Consider the following 15,856-nt stretch of genomic DNA (forward strand, 5'->3'; position numbering starts at 1 on the left):
ATTTCTTTATGCATATTTTTTATCAGTTTAATCTGATGTATTGTTTTCTCAACATTAAAACTGTGGCAACTGGATGGAACTACAATATCTGCATACAAAGTTGGTGACAGTGCTTTCACTACCAGCCTGATGTGCTTAATTTTCTGCAGTTTAAGTGAACCAAAATGCAGTGATTACTTTTCTATAATGCCTTTTTATGTTTGTCTATAATTTTGACTTGGCCAGTGGAGTAGCAGAGCAATCAACAGACACCATGAGTAAGACACTGACTTGGATAATTCATTCTGTGTTCCTCTTAAGTAGGTCAAAGGAAATTTATATCATAACATAAACATTTGATGTGGCATTAGTAATGGAGACAAAATCCTCTCCAGTCAGCCTTTTCTGTAGTATCTGTAGCGCCTGCCAAACAGTCACTCTAATGCTGTAATAATAGGTTTACTGCTTAAAAGGTAAACTGGACTTTTAATTGTAATCAAAACATGTCGTATGGGGCTTTAAGCGACAGTTCACACACATTACCATGGAGATAGTTTTGGTTTTGTTCCCAGGTTTTGAGACCCCAAATAAATGAACTGACTTTCCTTTCTGTCCTTACACAAATAAGGTCAGACAAACAACTCAGAAAGAGCCATCCACAGAGAAATGAGCATTGTATCAGGGGTTCATTGTGTATTTTGTTTGACAATTCAGTGTTTTTCATTTCATAGCCATGAGATTCTGCAAAATACATAAAAACACAAGTCTTCTACAGTCAGAAGTCATAATTACAAAATCACCCCACCCCAACCCGCGCTTATGGTGTGCATGTTTTCCCTGTGTGCATGCTGATACAACCATAATAAACAATTTGGGGACCAGCTCATCAAAACACTGCTCTACAGCACAGCTAAAAAATCCACTGGGTACCTTTACTGCCACATGCTATGATTCAGAAAAGCATATACAGTACTCCCCTCAAAAATTGATTTAACAGTAGCCCTGACCCTATTTTCATTTATTTTTCTACTGCTTGGTTAAAAAGCACATTGTGAGTGTTTTCTGTCATTGCTCTTTCTTGCTGTCCATCTTCCTGGTTTGATTCTCAGTGAAAATTGTCGTATACTATAATAGACTAGGCCATTTGGGGCTCCACACAATGAATGTTGTTGTAATTCCTGCTGTCATGAGGCAATGAATGTTCCATGTTTTCTTTTTTTCCCTTTTGCTTGTTTCCTACATGTAGACAGCAATTTACATGGAGACATTAATGTAACTGTCATGTTCTATCCAAGAGCGCTGAAGCAGAACTGCTAAAAGACAGCCAAGCCACAGCACTGATGCTCAGGGCACCAAAGATTGAACAGCAATACAGAGTTAATGGAATTAAGTAAAGAATCCCCCATCCACCAAAGCAGAGACAAGGAAAAAAAGAGAGCAACATTTAAATAAGCTTCGGCTTGGAAATAAATGACAAAAATAAGGAACTCATAAAGCATTTGTGAATTTAATGTGTAGGCTGTGAGATGGTGGAGGGGCTAAGAACAGAGAGTGAAAAAATATAGTGTGTCGTATTAACCTTGATAGTGCTGCAGCATCAGCTTTTTTGTATGATTTCGCTCCTTGGCTTATTGTTGTCTAAATAAGTGAGTGTGTAGTTATTATGTAAAAGGAATTGCTCGGTTAAGTGTAAGCCTTCCAGCAACACTGCTTCTGCAGTAAGTTGCCATCAGGCTACTCATAATGCTGTTATGCTGTATTCCTGCTGAAATCTGCACTTCATCTGTGGATTATTTTATGTCTGAGAACGAGAGGTGGCAGGGGAGCTTGACAGACTGTAAAAAGGGCTTTGGGAGAAACAGTAGAGAAACAAGGTCTTGTACCTCTGTATAACATGTTCGAAATCTGCCTTATTTTCACCAGGGATCCTGCAAGCACAAGCCAACACTAAATGGAAGGTCGTTCGTCGCGTCTTTTTTTTTCACATCAGTTTACTTCTAGAGTCAACAACCCGACGAGAGAAAAAACCATGCCATGCAGTTGGGGTTCTGAGTTTTGGGGAGATACTGCAGACATTACCCAAAATATTATTAAAAAAGGTTGTTGAGTTTACGTGCTGAAAATGTGTTTGCATCCCAGTCAACCTCCGTACAAAACCGTACATATTCATGTCAGGGAGGGTATACTTTTATTCAGCAAGGTTTATCCCTCACTAAGAATATATATATATATATATATATATATATAGTCACACACAAATAAAAATCGGAATTGTTGAATTCGTAAATTTCCCGTGAATTGATGGGGCTCAAACTCTCCATCAAATAAATACAAAAAATATCTGCAATAAAAGAAAAAAAAAAGAAAAAAAAAAAGAGTAGTTCGGGAGTTTAGGTGTTTCATGGATCTTGCACTGTAAATCTAGATCTTGCAACACACTCTCAAAAGCTTTTCTTATTTTAAGGGGATCCTTAATCTAAATGTCCATTTAGTAATTTTCACTCTGATCTGAAGCCAGTTGTTACAGAGGAGGACTATAAGAAGGAAATGATCAATTATGGTCTAACTCAGTTAATTCTTCTGCACATCCATCTATCAACAACACACAACGTGTCAGGCCTGTAATTCTTTTGTCATTAATAATTCATTAATGCCTCCTTCATTAATTCATAATCGTTTTTGAGGTTTGATCCTAATTGCTTGCTATGATTTTGATTTGGATCACAGCCTGTGATCAATTAACTCATTTCTGCAAGCGACCAGAAGCTATTACTTTATGAAGCACTGCAAACTGTGTACACTTACTTTGAAATGCAGACAATAAGGGCTTGAGTTACACTTGAGTCCTACAATACATTGAATATTGGAGTTGACATATGTTTATCACTGAAGAGGTGGAAGAACATACAGTAAGAGGAACATTTTTGAAAAGCAGAATGAAACAACAATGAAAAAACAAATGAACATCACATGACACAACAACAACATTATTGCTTGTGGTAGTAGGACGCGTGCCACTGGTAGTCTTGGTGTCAAGGACGACCATATCAATGCTTGGACCCAAGTCAACAGTGTATTGGGTATAGCACACTTCTTTATTAGGTCATTTTTGCTACTTAAGTTGAAAGTTTAAGGTATTTTTTTTCTGATTTCTACATCTCCCTAAGTATAATCATCAAAAACATAAAGCTATAGCAGCAACTGCATGCATCACCTCCTTTCCAACAGGCCATAGTATAACATTTAGTTGTAGCAGTAAACAACACCATGCTGTGGTAGAGCAGAATGAGGTTTGTTTTTCGAATTAACTTTGATAGTGGTGAGAAGTGGAATATACACTTTAGAAAACAGCTATTCTTTGTGGATAATAAAGTAAAAATGCAATGATTTTGGCCAATCAGCCAGTTTTTGCAGTTATTGCATTCTTTTTATTTGTTGCACTAGTAACATCATTGCTGTATATAAACAAAACAAAATCCTACTAAATGCAATTTAATAATCACTTACACAAGCAAAACTCAAGGCAACCTGCAAAACGCAACAAAATATGTTACATTTTTTACTTAGTTACTTATATTTGGTTATTGCAGCTCGTTGTATCAGAGAATATACACTAGGTTGATAAAATGGGTTAAACCAACAGCAACTGGTCTAAAGCACAAAGTATGATACAAGGTGTAAATGTTCTTATCCAGTAAAAAACATTTAACAATGGACTTAGTTTACATAAACGGAATAAAAATATCATATTGCAACACCTACATTGTTTCAGCTTTGTAAAGGTGTATTTTATTACTCACTGATCTATGTTAACATGTTTTACGACGCATGTGCACTTACACTATTGTACTAATGTCACATGCATTTTCTTTTCTTTATTACAGTGTATTGCTGTGGTGTAATTACAACAGCATGTGCCATTTTATCTTGAACTAAAACCACTAGAGTTATACAAATCTATTTTGATGCGGATTACATTTTGGTACCAGGGATTTTTGTCATGTAATTTCTCCTGAGATGTAAGTAGTCAACCATTATGACTTCTGAGAAACAACATATCTATATTAACGTTATAAAATCCTAATTACTGATTAAACTTTCAGTATAGAACACCTAGTCACCCAGTCATCTGTAATCATAGATACAGTTTTTATTTTACAAGTGTCACTGTATAGGACATGCATTCCTTTACCATAAAGAGAAAAAAGATGGAAAAAAGAAGCTTCCATCTTCGTCCAATTTAAAGTGAGCTTCTTTGAACACATCACTTAAATGTAATTTAGTGTTTTATATGAGATTTATTCAAAATCAACCATAATAAACAAAGCATACTTTCTCCATGAAATCCAATAAAACTGAGTGCATGTCACAGAGCTCCTGACAGCCATGACTTCAAAAGCATATGGTTGGAGATGAATGCAGGAGTAAGGGGGTGGAGGGCATGATTAGCAGCCCACTTGGCTTCTCTCCCTGTCGTGTGTGCTGTATATACATAGCATCAGTCACCTCCTCATCACCTAATTAACTCCTTCACCTTTACACAACAAAGTAGCATCTACTTCAAACTGCTCTGTCTGACTGATTTGACACAAATGCTTTATGAGTATTTTGGAATGAAAGATGATTTTGAAGATGCAACACACATTGCTAATAGCCATCAAATGCCTCAACGGCCATTTCTTTTTTAAGATGATTAAAGCTGTTGGTGGATTTGGGAGGCTTACCTGACCCAAATGTTGGCAATTTTCTATAAAATTTCCAAGCGTAGAGTTGTGAATTGTGCACACATATGTATACACACATGCGCACACACACTTGCTAAGCTTTGTCTTCACACTTGCGTCAGTCCAGCAGCAGGTAAAACTTCTGCAAATTATAGCCTGAGGGCAGCCTTTGCTGCCCAGTGCTCGATGCTGTTTGATACTGTCTGCCTGCAGTTTGTGAAATTCCAAGTTTCTCTTATTGAGGTTGTTTTTTTTGTTTTTTTATCCCTTATTCGAGTGGTACTACCTCCTTTCCACAAGCACTTACATAAAACAATGATTCATCTTGACGATTTACATGTGGTAGAAATAAACATTTGTTCAGCATTTTGTTCATTTTCCAAGTTCTGTGTTTCTGGACATATGCTGCATTTTGATTTATCTTCAAAAATACTTTATCTTGGTACTGTAATGTACATGGATTTCATATAATAATACAACTAATATCAAGGTGCAGGCCATTAGCATAGTTTTTGCAGATAAAAGGATGGTATATTTTGTGCATTAGTGTCAACACAAAGACAGTAACTTTTATATGGCTTCCCTGTGGAAATATTTCAGGCACATCCAAGAGGGTGGAGACCTTATATCCCACCTGTTTCAAGACTAACCTGCTTAGCTAGACAAGTGAACAAGATGGTCAGATAGATGGAAATATGGATGTATGACATGCAATGACGATTATCTGCACTGACAAAAAGTAAATCAATAAAAAAATAACCAATAATAATAATCATTATTATTATTGCAATTTATCATTTAACACATCGCAGTAATACTTTTTGATACTCAGGTGTAGGCTGCTCTATCAGAGGTCATCGTCAAGCAAAGTCAAAAAGAGCACTGCTTTCAAAGAGAGCTAACAGCGACAGACGCAGCTCAGTCCATCATGAGCTCAAGCTGTGAATGCTGGTTTCAGGTCAGTACATCGGAGCACTGCGCTGACACTGAGCTGACAGAGGGAAGAAAAGTCAGTTGTCCCCGCTTGATGTCAAAATGTAAATATCCATCGCTACTGGTACAGTGTCAAGTCAAGTCAATTTCATTTCTATAGCCTAAAATCCCATGTTTTTATCAAAGTGAGATGAGTATTGAATTGGTCACGGTCAAACATGGTTATTCATGTAGCCTGTATAATTAAGAGAGAGAAACAGATCAGTGGTGATAATAATAGGTAGTAGACTTTCCCATGAGCTCGGCATTTCTAATATAGTAAAGTGACTCAAACGAAATTTCTGCCGAGATCCCCTGAAAGGTTAGGGGTGGCCTTGAGCTACATACATGATATCATGCAAACTCAGCACTGTAAAGATGAAAAATACATTTTTAAAAACTGAGGCTAAACCCCTAATACTGACCTTACAAGTCCCAAGCAAGAAGTCAGCATCCTCACTAGTTGGTGATTCATATAAAAGACAGGGAAATTAAGCAGCTATATCAGTATAGGGCGAACAGTTCAAAAGAGGGGAGTCTATACAATAGGATACAAACTAATCTGATGCCACTAGTTTACAGCTATAAAAGAAATGTACTATAGAAATAAAAATACTGTGCATTACAGACATAAAAGATTTGTATATGTGTCTATAGTGCATACATTACATCTATATGAGCATGTGTGTGTGTTCTGGGTAGAGGGTGGGGGGTCTTTGGGTTATGTTGGTGATCTAGAGCTGATTTCTTTCTCTAAGTGTGCAGGATCTGCTTGGCATGCTCTGCGTCTCCTTTCTCCCTGCTATAGGCTCTGCTGGCTATAGCTTGTGGCGCTCCCGGTGGAGTAAGCTCTTTCCACTAACAAAATGCAAAATACAAAATTAATAAAAACACCCTTTGAAACTGACAAATATGCCTCAGGCAAACTATCGGCCCGCCGGCTGCTTAAAATTTAATCAGTATTTTTTCTTTATTTATTTATTTTCCACGGCCATGCTCATCTTTTTAATAACATGTTGCTGAGACTGTCTGTATACAAAGTTTTCCTCTGTCAAGAATTACATAGGGCCTGTCAGTTCATGGTCTCTCTCCCTCAGGGGGTTTCCAGAAAATAAGCTAAGCAGATTTATTTTATCTTATAACCTTAGTCCTTGTCCTCTTCTAAACTGGTTTATTCCTTAGTCCTTGTGGCTCTCACAGTGACCTCCATCCAGGATGGGGCTGTATGCATATAGTATATATAATAGAGTTCAACTCACATTCGCATTACTCAGATATGCTGGAATTCCCTTGCATTGTGTTTTAACAGTGGATGAAGATGAACAGGGGTGATTAAAGTGGCAGAATGGTTGATGTTGGAAAGCAACACTAAATTCCCTGATAGCTCCCCCATACTGATATAATATTCATGCACTCATTTATAATTTAATTATATTAACACACGGTTTTCAGTGTGAGTGATGACAGACCGTCAAACCCTCATCTAAGTGTCAGTCATGCTCTCCAGCTGAATCCTAATCTTGGCAGTAACAGAACAAAGAGATAATACACTGAGAGCGGCAAAATATTTACAAGTTGGTATTCAGTTTATTGTCTCCTTCAGTATTTCAAAAGTGGCAAGTCCTGAACTTGTTAATCCTGCTGGGGCCATTTTTACACCGCAGCTAATAAAGAGACAAAGGATACAAACTGAAGACCCATCGATCTTGCTAAATATTAAGGCCCTATGTGTTGATTTTCATGTGTGATTATATTGTTTTTGTTTTTAGAAAAATTAGACAAATCTACTGGTGTGACGTAGTGTTATTTAGTTTGGGAACATGCATCTCTGTTGTCACGTGGTCTTTTTGATACTACCAGTAGGAGTCTCCAAAATAAGACATTTTTTAAATCATACACAAAGGGACTTCAAAGTGTTTAAGTTAATCTTCATTACTATTACCTTCAATATTATCAAAACAAAAACAAAACAAAAAAGACAACTTATGTTAATATGTATAAAAAAGACAGCTGTAATTGATTGAGTGCTTTCTCTAGGTTAGGAATAGAGAGAAACTTGTGTGTGTTCATTTAGTTTAGGTTGTCTCTTATATAATCTACTGACGACCAGCTGGTCGCCTGTGTAGGTCATTTCTAGATTTCTGCACCTGTAAAACCTGTATACTATCTTCCATCTCTTCACTTTACACTAACCACTACATTTTTTCACCTTGTACTTACAATGGAATAAAAATAACTTGAGAACGATTATATTCTTAACATGGGAAAACAGTCTGAGAAACTCTTAGGTACTTTATGTTTAATGAACTATCCTCTGACCTATACAACTTATTTATGCTTGAAAAGAAAAATCTGTTTTCACACAAATACAAACGCAGACATGTATTTCCATTCAGAAGTTCAGAGAAGGGTCTTATAGATTTGATTTAACATTTATTTAACAAATAATGTCTCTTTTCAGATCTATCATGAATAAAGATTTTTTTCCAGTGAGCTTTCTTGAATTATACCCTGAAGGACGCCAGTCTCTTGTTCTTACACATAAGAAAATCTGAATCTGAGATAAATTCCCCTTGGCAGGTTTTTCTCCTCTGTGTAAAAAGCTTCCAGTTTTGTGCTGCTTCTTCCTTTTCTTACTTTCTTAGTTATTAATTGAGATCATGAGAGTCAACGCTTTCAGCAGAAGACTAGCTCTAGACAAGAAATGCTTGAACTTCTTAGCCATAAATATTAACAAGCAATATATTATGCATATTATTCTTTAAATACCATATAAAATGTGTTTTTGTGACTAACTCTTAATTTTGCATATGCTTTTAAGTAATATACATTAAATAATAATTGCCATTAAATTGATGGCAGGGGCAGCTTTGGTACTGTCAATCAAATTTGTGCAAACCCCCTCTGACACTTTCTGTCTCTCATCACTTCCAGCTGCCAAGCCATCATTGTTCGCACCAGCATCTCAGAGTGCAGCAGAATCAGCACATACTCTACTCTCCAGCACTTTGCCATCCATACACTTACTACAGGTCATAAAGGTCATTAAATGTACTGTAGATACTGTAGATTTTTTTAAAACCAAGAGAGAGGAATTAATCTGAAAGCACTGCAATATTCACCATGTTATCACGGTGTGGACAGGGATAGAATGCGACAGGGAAAATGTTCCCTCCCGTGGTGACCTGCCTAGTTTGGATGGAATTACAAGAAGTGATTTTGAAACACTTCAAAAACATTCAAAGTATAATCAACTTATGGAGGGATCATTTGCAGATGCTGTAGTTACTGATATGACTATGTTAAAGGCTTCATTATGCTTAAACCTAAGTGCTCGTCACCTCTCCACATTCTAACATCGAGACCGAGAAGGCTGCGTCCCAAAATTTTTTTGTAAAAGCAACAATCCAACAATCACACCCCCTTCATGAAGTGGTTGGCCAGCTTTGCAAAGGTGAGAGAGAATATAATATTTGAACTGCAAGCTCTCAGTTTGCAGCCTTTATATTCCGGCTCCAGAAAAGAGCATCACAAAGACAGACATAGAAAAGGATAAAGTATTGCCGCCGGACACTTTGGTTATACATTTCCTGACTAAAACCTCTGATGCTTCGTAGAGGCCCAACATGTCTCAGTGGGAGGGGGACCAGAGTTGCCCCTCCCCAATCCATTCTCTTTCACTTGAACAGAGGCATGGAAGTATTTCAAGGGACAGTGCCTTTGATGTGAGCAATTTATAAGGCTAATTATACAAACAGGATAATAACAATGGAGACTACAAGCTGCCTGTGTGTTTTCCCTCCCTGTGTTTACATCACAGACAGGTCCTTGAGCCATACAAGAACACACGTGCGTGCGCAAACACACGCACACTTACAGACATTTGTAAAAACAGCTAGGGTAATTCTCAGTTGTTCATAGTGCAGATCATAATAACAACAAACAATGAAAAATGCCTGACATCAAAGAAGGAAATGATTATGTATTTAAAAATTCTTTAAAGTTTTAAGAAAGAGGCAAAAGATTGTTGATGCACTGACTTCCTCCTAGAGTTAATTGATAGCACTACTAGTTGCTACATAGCTGCAGGACAATACTTGTATTATCATGTGGACCCCTTGCCCTTGGGTAACAGATCTTGTTGTTTGCATATTTATTGTATATTTGTGTATTCATGCCCTGCTTGTATCTTATCACCTAAATTGGCTCATGTGTCATTATTTTCTGTGTGGGCGGTTGATTGTGCTGTGGCAGTTCCAGTAACAGATCTCCTGAAAAGTCTCTCGCTTTCACAGAGAATTCAATTTAAAGGGCCTGAGATAACAAGCTTCTTTTCTCTGACATTTGTTCAAAATCTTGTACAGTCATAGAATACAAAACCTCAGATGTTCTTCAAAAAAGTCTGGACAACGGTTGTAAATTTTTCATTTGAAACATGGATTCTTTTTACCTGTTCAACTGAAAAAGAATGGGTATGACTGTACGCATCTACCTTTCATCATGCAGCCTAGGTATTAGGCATGCCTTATCACCCCATGCATTAGAAGCACATTAAATTTGGAATCACAGCACTCTTCAGGTTCAAATAATGAGCATTTAATTATTGACAGGGGATGAATATTTAACAAAGACACTGGTGGTTCACTTGGTTGGCCTCATATGGAGTAGTATTAAGGAGGACATGAGGTCCCCATGACCCAGAAACCCACCCCCATTCTCAATGAATTTCCACCTTTGCTATTAGAGTCTTTAGCATGGTAGGTACAAGTGCAAGTCCATCCATGCAGAAGTACTGCAGTGCGAATGGTCTTGCTGTGCAATGTAAGCAATCTTCAAAATGTAGTGACAAAAAAGGTTATGTGCATTAGCATGTATCAAAGAATACCTCTAGATTATCTTGCACATACATATCACTGCGCGCATCCTTATGCAAGTCAGTAAAATGGCAGAATAAAATGGAGGCAGCCCACCACATTGATTGCACAAGGAAGGTACTCCTCACTCTGATGACATAAGACCTTATACGACCAAACTTTTACAATATGTTGGGAAACTTAAGGCTCGAGGCCTCATTTTCCATCTTGCTGCACATCCACATTTCATCATTTCATTTCATTTCCACTTGAGGTCCAACTTTTGTCAAAAGTATATCAGTTAAACAGGATGAAATGTCCGACTTTCAGTGATTTCGAGGAACTTCTTTTCTCTTGTTTTATACTCAAAAAGGATCCCAGTGCAAACAACAACAAACTAGAAAACTGAATGTTTTACTAAATGGGTATATGGAGGAATATAGGAGCACATTGCAAATCTATTATGATCCAAGGTGCTAACTTTGACTTTATTTTAACTTTGCCTGATATAATGCTCAATATCAGAGGATGCTACTACCTTTTTAAATTGAGGGGAAAATGTCATTGATCTGCAAGAATGTCCCTTACCTGCAGCACAGTTTCCATCTAAATCAATGTGGGTTGAAGTTTGGTGTTAGCTAGTTTGTTTTCCTTGGCTACCGTGAGATCGAATGGATGAGTCTTGTGAACTCTACCTTTTAACTGAAATCCTGTCCGTTAGAGAAAACTGTGGCAGACCACATTTTACTGGACATTGTGGGTTCAGATCCCCTCTGTACAATCAAAAAGTAAGACAGAGTAAAACACAGACTGATAGAGTGGAGTGGCGGGAAATAGAAATAACAAGATCTACATCCACCCTCCAGGGAATGAACCATTTAACTGTGTCAGTCACCCTTTCTTTTCTCAGCCCACATCCCATCTACTTATCCTCCAATCTGTCTGCAGATGAGTGGCCCTTCAGATCTTTTCTGTTGTGAAATGTACGGAGTCTCTCAGAAAACAGGATGATGACATGTGAAAAGGCAGAACATTTCTATTGTGATATTAGTTTTCATTTTGGTATTCTCTTATCATTTCATTTCATTTTCACCTGATTTCATCAAGAGGACATTGTGGACTCAGGTCATGTTACACTTCATTTTTGCATATACTTTAGTGTATAAGAAAATGTTGGTTCATTTATTCTACTGACTTTGATGTGTATATCTTTTTGTTTGTTCATTTATTCACTTGTTTATTACAAAAATATTAGTACATATCATACACGTTTGACAAAATGGAAAGAATGCAGCTTCATGTACAGAATATTATTAAGTTGCATCATTTTGACATTAGCTACTTTAAATAATTAATCAATGTATTGTCTAAATGAATATAATATTGGCTTTTATTTAAACATATCTACTGAACTACTGACTGCAGACAATCTTTCTATTATATTAATGCAATTTGTTATATTTCCTCTATTATTTGTACTAATCTGGTATCGTACAATAAAATTTGTACAAAACATACAGCACAAATCAAGTCTTCTGGTGACACTCATCTTAGCTCTGTATTTATTAGACAGTATGACAGTATGGCTGTTCAGCTAGTCATGACCAGGTGACGAGTGATGACTTGGGGCTTGTCTCCGATCCTCTAGTCCAACACAAATGCAAGCTTTGCTTACTGTGTGCAAATGAACCGGTATTTAAAATGCCATTACTTTTACAACAAGACTATGTGTGTAAATCAGAGCCAGGAACATCCCTCTTCTCTGTGCCTGTCCTCACACATCCAGCTGAGCTTTTTGTAGTGTTACTGTATATCTTCCACTCCAGTTTCTGCACTGCAGCTGACCTACACATACTGACATCTTAATTAAATCTTTAGGATCCCATTAAAGCCTTTTATTGAGGTAGAGACATATGGGTTTGCTCTGCAGTCAGGAAGGTCATTTATGTCCTGTTGTTATAAGCAGCTGGATGGCAAAAGGCATATCATACCCATTTTTTAGCAAGCTTTGCTAAATGTGGTTTTGCAGTAAACGTTCAGCTTCAGTCTGTGACTTCTCAACTCTGAGCTTTTTTCCACCCCTCCTTTGTGGTTATGCTGTCTCTATGATGGTATAATGGTTAATTCATCCCAAACCTCACAAGCGAGCCCCCTGCAATGCTTCTGACAGCTGAGAAATGTCATTACAGGCCATAATGAAGAATGAAATCAGTTATACCATCGCCACACGCCCAAAATTTAATTAGCACCTCTGAAGGTCAGCTCAAATGGTTTTCCTCATGATGTTTCATGTGAGCACAATGTTTGGTTGTACATTTATTTCCACTTTGATTTTGCATGGGGAATATAGCACAACAAAACAAAAGTGAAGAAACATATGGAACAGGAATGTAATTAGTAATAAAGTGATAACTGCCTAACTTATGAATGCCCATCAACAAGCAGTGACTTAACAAAGGCAACTGATAAGATATTGAGATTGAAATGAGGTGTGGAGAAAAGCCTTTTTAACATCCAATGCCATACCTTCACACAATGTACAATTAGAGCTCATACTCTGGAGTGAGACACAGGCTAAGTGTTGCATCAATTTGCAGATCATTTAGTCTTTTCACATGCATTCGGCCTCTGATAAAACAGCAGGAATCAAAGCTGGATAAAGATGAAAATAGAGCATGACAGGAAAAAAAGTCATGCAAATGATTTTTGTTATTGCACTGTGATTTTTATTTGAATTGTAAGTGATCATTCTGCCTTTTAGTTACAGCTGTCAGCCCTCATTAATGTGCATTATAAATTGCATCAAAGTGCATAAGGCTGTGTGTGATTAATTTATACAGCTCTTTACGTAGGAGGAAACCGTGCAGGTGCTGAGGAGCCTAATGACTTGGTTTGGGTGGCACAGCTCCTCTGAATCTGTACTCTCAACACAGTATGTCGTATGTCTGCTCTGGCATGTGTCTGTCACACTACCACTGGTTCATAAGACCTGAGGATGAAGATTACACGCTCATACCCATCGACTAGCACAGTGTCCAAAACAACTCCAAAAATCCCCTCTTTACTGTAATGACAATCAGTTATGCCCTGATAAGATTCAATAAGTGATTTTAACCTCATGTCATTTCCAATCAACATATCTAGCCACAATGAGAATGATGTATTGAACTGGAAAATGGTCTTTTATCATGTCATAATTACATATTTACACTGGCACTATTTCACAGGTTTCAAATTATCAACACAAAGTGGACAGTGTAATTTCCCAGTATTTAAATAGTGACTTATGAATAAGATGAAAAAACGCTGTTTAATCTGCCAATGACACTTATGGGTTTTGGGTATTGAAGTATACAGTATTTCAATTTATCTTACAATATAACCATGAGCTGACGCCAGACAAATGCATCAGGATGCTGGGTTTGAGCAATGTCTACATTTTTAGATTTTGACTTCACACAGAAATTGTGACGTTTGATATAATCATGCACAATGGGAACATAGAAAATTATTTAATAAAGAGGCCATCTTATAAAAATGCTTCATATTAAATGTTACAATTACATAAATGATAATTATTGTCATTATGGAAAAGATAATTATGTTATTTTTTCTCATTTCTTTTTAATGATATATTTTAGAATTTCAGTGGATTTGTAACATTTGAGGACAGAATCTCTCAGAATTTGTGCCAGAACTTCATAGGAGCGAACGCTGATATAATCCAGTCGTCCTCTTCTCAAATTCCAGCAGAGGGCGGTCATGACTTGGTAGCTTGCCTGTCTCTAGTTTAACTTGTTTAAAAAGTGAGTCTATTGAGTTCTCTTAAAAATGTAGTGCTTCTCCGCTTCTGCTGTGTTTTTCAAAAAGAAACTGTGTATCCTTCAGGCCTGATTTTTTTTTTTTAATATTTCAGTTCCTGCATTGTAAACCACATTTACAAGCTAGCAGTCTTCTTTTTTGCAGCCTTTATTGAAGCATTGCTTTGTTTCTTGTGCGTTACAACTATGAATTGTCGATCAGTGAAGTAGCATGAAACCTGACAGAAGAGTTACATATTGTGTCATCTGTGTGTATGTCCATCCACATCTCCCATCCAAACAAAATCGAGGCATACGCTCAAAAATACTGCTCCACAATTATTACAGGTTAAAAGCTCAACATGGTACCTTTAATGTACAGTTTTAGGTGCAAAGCTAAAGGACCAGCTGATATATTGTTATCTGATTTTTTAAACTCAAATGTTGATCATCAGCCTCAAACATCCACTATCAGTCAGGCTATAATAGATACTGTCGCTAACTCTGTCCAGGCTAGAATAATTATTTATCACAATGAGGATAGCTATTACAGAGTTATGAACTGCAGACCTGGGATGTATATAAAAAATGTATAGGTTTCTATTTTTAACCCCTTCTAGCAATAACATGCTAAGATAGCATGTTGCAGTACCAGTTCAGTGACAGTGGGTCTACACAGGATTAAATGACAGAAATCAAATAATTAAAAAAAAAAAAAGTATAAATAGAAAGCTTCATCACAATGTTGCACAAATCAGCAATGTATGTTAAAGAAGCCAAAACATTTCTCAGCTCTATTAAGTAAGTGGTGTAGCTTTTGCAGAGACCCAACATTGTTCCACTTTTGCCTGTTTTTAGAAAAAATGTATTGCTTACTTTTATTTAATTCACACACACACACACACACACACACACACACACACACACACACACACACACACACACGGCTATTATTCTACCATTACACTTGTGAATGTGCTCATTTTAGTTTAAAGTGTTAAATGTTTTTTGGACAATTTTAAGATGCTAATGACTCATACAGTACATCAGGAATAAAACAAAATCAATGTGGAAGATTAATTAAAGGGCTTTTAGACACCCTCTGCCATACTCTCCCCTCTTATCCCCTCTTATTCTCTCCTGTCAGACTTGCCAGGTGAGTGCCACTCCATTTAATCAAGAATTTTTGACATTTAGATGTAAATGACAGGGAGTACAGCAGGTCCAAATAAAGCAACAGTTTTAAACAGGTCTTTGTCTTTGTCAGAGGAAAAGAAACAGATTAGCTTTAAGATGCTACTTTGAAGCCCTAGAAATCTGTAATGAAAAATTGAAGCTACAGGAGAGCAGGATGGTAAGGGTTTTAGGGGGGTTAATCACAACGATTCATTTGACTCTGCATATATTAGGGGCTGTAATTCAAAGGTTGTGCTGTGTGTTTTTGTAATTTTAGCTTTAATAAATATTTTTGCTTTGATATACTGATTGTCCTGTGGCAGGCCTGCATGATGGTGAAAGGGAGGGCTAG

The sequence above is a fragment of the Seriola dumerili genome, unplaced genomic scaffold (assembly GCF_002260705.1).
Source record: "Seriola dumerili isolate Sdu_G_001 unplaced genomic scaffold, Sdu_1.0 BDQW01000674.1, whole genome shotgun sequence".
Lineage (NCBI taxonomy): Eukaryota > Metazoa > Chordata > Actinopteri > Carangiformes > Carangidae > Seriola > Seriola dumerili.